The 5,465-nt window shown below is 40.3% G+C and overlaps 1 long non-coding RNA gene across 1 annotated transcript; it reads right to left on the reverse strand.

The window, feature by feature from the left end:
* Window positions 1-4,812: 4,812 nt before the first annotated feature.
* Window positions 4,813-5,260, reverse strand: LOC122049136. The gene is made up of 3 exons (XR_006130850.1): window positions 5,222-5,260; window positions 5,031-5,077; window positions 4,813-4,845 (listed from the first exon to the last, which is right to left on the reverse strand). It is a non-coding gene; the product is annotated as an uncharacterized LOC122049136 (long non-coding RNA).
* Between the last annotated feature and the right edge of the window lie 205 nt (window positions 5,261-5,465).

Genomic DNA, 5,465 nt, shown 5'->3' on the forward strand with positions numbered 1-5,465 from the left:
GGGTAGCCTAAACAGGCTTTTCCGGACCCCGTTTTTATCCTCGTCAACTCGTCCGTACGAGCTCCGAAAAATTCCCGAAAAATCTCCAAAAATTCCGGAAAATTCCCTTATTAATAATCGTCATTTTTCCGGTATTTTACATTCTAAGTAAAACAGATATTTGAGACTCTTATGGTCAGTGAGAATCTCAAATGTAACGTCATATAAATAATGTCGCCAAATCTTCAAGGCAAAAATAATGGAGACTAGCTCCAAATCATGTACTAGGTAGTTCTTCTCATGCTTCTTCAACCGACGAGAAGCATAGGAGACTACTCTATCGTGCTGCATCAAAACAGCGTCCAAACCCTGAATAGATGCGTCGGTATAGAGGACAAATCCGTCCTCCCCAGAAGATAAAATCCAAAAATCGAAACCGACACTAGTCTCCGCTTCAACTCCTAGAAGCTGGTCTTGCAATCCTCAGTCCAAGTAAACTTCACGCCTTTCATGGTCATGCGTGAAAGTAGCATAGCTATGCGGAAGAAACCCTCGACGAAAGATCTATAATATCCTGCGAGTCACAAAAGACTGCGGATCTCCTACACTGATTTCGACTGTTCCCAACGGTAACAACCTCTATCTCCTGTGGAACCACGGTACACTCCTACTGATGACCGTGTGTCCCAAACATCATCCCAAAAGATAATCCAAATCAGCACTACTGATAATCACATATAGATATTCTCGTCGAATCATCTCTAGATATATGCAAAGGTGGTGCACGTGACTCACCTCGGATCCAAAATAGATCACCACATCGTCAACAAAGACAATGGAAACCAATCTAAACATCCTAGGAATACCCAGATCATCGAGTCCATGATAACATCTAGGAGCTGTAAGCCCTAATGATAAAACCAAAATACATAATGTCCGTATCACAGACATTCTTAACCATAAGATCCTCAACAATAAACAGATCTAATCACCAACGATATATAATCACCAAAGAATAGAACCTCCAGTGTGAGAGCAATGCTCTATCACACGAAATACCACATATGTGGGAGCAACGCTCTACCACAAATAATCCGTAATATGTGGAAGCAACGCTCCACCACAAACAAACAATAATATGTGGGAGTTACACTCCACCACAAACGATCCATAACCTGTGGGAGCAACGCTCCATCATAAACAATTCATAAGTGTCCAAGGCACCTAACTATCCAGCTAGAGTCTGAACGAGATCTCTCTACCACCAATCACTGTGGGTAGCCTAGGGTATAACAACCTAGTAAGCAGATCAAATCTATAGTCAACTCTATCCATATCGTAGTGGGTCACCCGCTGATAAGAAAATAGGTTGACAAGGTAGTCCAACAAATGACATAATGCAGACACTCCACATCTTGCATTCAATATAAGTAGAATCCTCATGATACTACCAACAATACACCTGGCACACGTGCACACACAACATAGGTATAATCGACATAATCCTCCAATTATTGTACACTAAACATATACACAACTCAGGTATATTCAGTATAATACTTCCAACATCACATACCGTACACGTGTGCTTAAATCAACGTAGGTATAATCGACAATATACCTCCAATAATACTCACCCCATATATATACATACACCTTGAGTATGATCAACATAATACTTCCAATAAAGTCTAATTGACACAAGTGTATCCACAAATCAAATATAATCAACAAGATACCTCGAATATTACATCCAACACATCTGCATCTAACATAACACCGATTTAATCAACATGATACCTTCCATAATACAATCAGCATAAGCTCAATGATGCAATCGGTCAGTCTACCACAAGACTCCTACAACACACAATAATCATATCTACACACCACATAAATATGCATAATCAACATATTTTAAATCCAATATACCACACAAACCCTACGTCACCTTCTAAGTTATCCAACTAGGTACATACAGTCTACAATTAAAGTACCCATGGAATAAGATACATCGATCCTCTAAAGACTGACCAAACCAACAATGATATACGGCTAATCCAGTCCTTTCCCACGTCAGTATAAGCTAGGTACTCGATGTGCTCAAGATATCCAACTAAGCACTAATAACCCAAGATTCAAACATCTAAAAGTAAAGTAAGTCAATCCCCTACTGATCGGATCAACAAAACTAATCGGTCATCAACTAACTAATTAAGAACAAATAAAGCCTCTACAAGCGTCTAAGGTAAATCAACCCACGACTACCCCAAGTCAATATGTGTAAATCAGTTTTCTATTGACTGATCTAACCAGAGTACAATAATCATCTACCGACGAAAACTAACTAAAGTATATCGGTATTCCACTGACTAGTCAACATAAAGATATAAATACTATCCACTGCCCAGCTATTAAAAGCAGAGGCTGGTATATGCCTCAATCTGCTAACCAACTAGTAATAACATAAGCTAAAAACTACTGGTGTATGATATGATAAATCACCAGAAACTGTAACCCTTAATCTCTATCAAGGTTGATCATCATCAGGGTTTTACCTAATACATAAAATATCTGCTACAACAACCAGACAGGTACTAGTAAAGAGTGCGAATATATGTCATAGACTGTAATACTCAACAGTGCATATACTAACAGAAAGGTAGGATAACAGTATATACTGACATACCTCCTATAGCTTGGAGATGTCCTGCTGCTGCCAGGTCCCAAAACCCGAAAAAAAATCACATCGAGAAGACCAAAACACGAAATCCGAAACACCGAAAATAAGACTCGTAAGTTGATCTCTGATACCAAATAAATTGGTATCAGATAAATCTCAAAAATCCAGAACACATAGCAAGTATCGTATACCTGCTCTGATACTACTAAATTGTCACGCCCCAGAGGAGTCTCTATCCGAAGAAATTTCGGCAGCATCTCCCCTGTACGGCGGACAATCTGAAACTTTTCTACAAGCACTATATACCTCAGCCACATGCGGCTGGAATAATAACAATAAAAGAAAACAAACACCACGCAGTTAATATCAAATTCAGCCTCTGGCTGACACAACCACGCAGTTAAAAATAAAGCAGCTCACTCGGCTGTACCAAAACCAAAACACAAAACTGCTAGCCTGCTAGGCTTACACAACCAATAACAAATACAAAACACCACATAACAACATCAACACTCCAAAAACAAAACCGGAGTATAGAGCTAAACAAACTGATACATAAACAAACAAAACATACGTGAAATCGATATGTCTTCTGATGTGACGTGGGGACCAGCAGACAGGATGCTCCAAGCGACACCATAAATAACCTAGTACCTTAAAAAGATAGTGTCAACGGGGGTGAGTTCAACAACTCAGCGAATACCAATGGACATGAGTAGTAAGATATATCTAACAACAACAAACATGGAATACAGCTTCCTAATCATATATAGGGAATATGCAAAACTGAAAGGTAACTGAGGAAGCTGTACTCACCAGGAACTCCTATCCAGACAAAAGGGTCGTCAAACCAAAAGTATCAATAATCCTGTATGCAGGTCAAAAGTATGTATCCAACCAAAATGCGGCAACCAAATGCAACAAACACAATCATAAAAATATAAATGCATCAATGCATATGATGCTAATGATGCGTCCTGGTCACCCCGCGACGATCATCTCACACAAATGGTAAGACCAAGTGGGTAGGGCTGACAACGTGCACTCTGTCGTCACCGCTTCGATGAGTGGCCGAGTGGGCGGATCTTTGTCCGGAGTACTCACCCGTGACCTAAATCATAAATGGGGAGCTCAATGCCCTCAACTCCCGGTACGATGACGGGGAGGTATCTCTGCGGCTACCACGCTGAATCACCGACCAAACAGAGTCCACCGTCTGCCGGCTACTACTCTGCTACACTAAATGCCGAGCCAAACAGAGCGGAACTGACTACCACGCTGAGTCATATGACCAACGGAGCCAAACAGCAGAACCGCCACACACCTGCCTGATATACCACTAAACCATGAGTGGGGGTGTGTGCAGTACATGTAACTGGCGATGGGCTCAACCATAGTGAAGCCGACAATCGCACAGCATGCAATCATGATTCATGTCACTATGCATAACAAAAACTGATCAACATAACCATATCCATATATACAAAATGGGTACTGTAAAAGCGATGGTCACATACCAAAATCTATAGTACACAGGTCAGAAAGAATATCAAAAACTTATGTCCTGAACATAATAAGTATAGAATATCCTGATCAGCATAGAAAAATCCATATATACATAATATGGGTACCACAGTATCAGTAGGTCAAATCCACGAATCTAGGGTATACAGATCCTCTATGGTATAACAACCTAGATCCTAAACATATCCTCCTTCCATAACATATGTACCAACAATATACACAGATCAAAGAATCAGAGTCTAGGTACACGAATCCTATATGATATACAAATAGAGGTACACAAGTCAGGTATGGTATAAAAACCTAGGTATCAGATAATCTAGATACACCTGCCAGAAATAAAATCCAGAACCTAGTCCTAACCTCAGTAGAGCATGGTATGTCACTTACTCTAGGAACTAAGGTACTCATGGTAATAAAGTACTCATGGCAATAAATCACATGATATAAGCACAGATACGTCACAGGCGATAAACCTAACATGCTATGGATATCAAACAGTGACATACCAAAGACAAACATGTTCATTGCTTGTAGTTATAAAATACTATGCATATCCAAAGACAATATCATAAAAGATAAGTCAAGAGGTACCCGCCTTCCGATGTAGATCGAGCTAATCAACCTCTATGTCGAAGTGCTCGTCCTGAATCCGAATCCTGTAATAAATCATATGGTTTAGCTAAGTTTTATTGTAAACCAAAATAGCCAAACCTAATTCTTCATTTACCCGGAACCCTAATTATTCCATCACTCGATATGATCTATATTAGTATCCGATTCAAGTCCAAATTCCCAGTAGCAAGACTTAGATCAGAACATAATTTAGGTAATCAATGCTTACCCTATCCTCAAGTTTATCCAAAAATCTCCCACCATACTGCAGCCACCCTATCAATAAGCACTTCTTGATCAATTTGACAAGAATTCAAAATGCTAAAATACTATGAATCAGATCTAGGCCCCATATAGAGATCAAATGAATACCATCGTCAGAAATCAAATGGGAAATAGAACAGAGGCACAAATGCTCACCATGTTCTACTTATACTCGCATCCAAATCCTTGTCGATCACCCTGCACGAACAATGTCGGGAGAAGAGGCAAAAGCAAGACAGTGATCGGGTGATGTAGCAGAGTCCGGTAATAGGAGTTGCGACGTACAGAGACGTGACAGAAGATCAAGTCTAGGCTCGGGAAAAGGAAACCTACAACCAGCCAGCACCTCTGTCAGCCTCCGATCAGGTCCACCGTCAGAGGAGGAAGGGAGTCTTCGGCG

This window comes from Zingiber officinale, chromosome 2B (assembly GCF_018446385.1).
Source record: "Zingiber officinale cultivar Zhangliang chromosome 2B, Zo_v1.1, whole genome shotgun sequence".
Taxonomy (NCBI): Eukaryota; Viridiplantae; Streptophyta; class Magnoliopsida; order Zingiberales; family Zingiberaceae; genus Zingiber; species Zingiber officinale.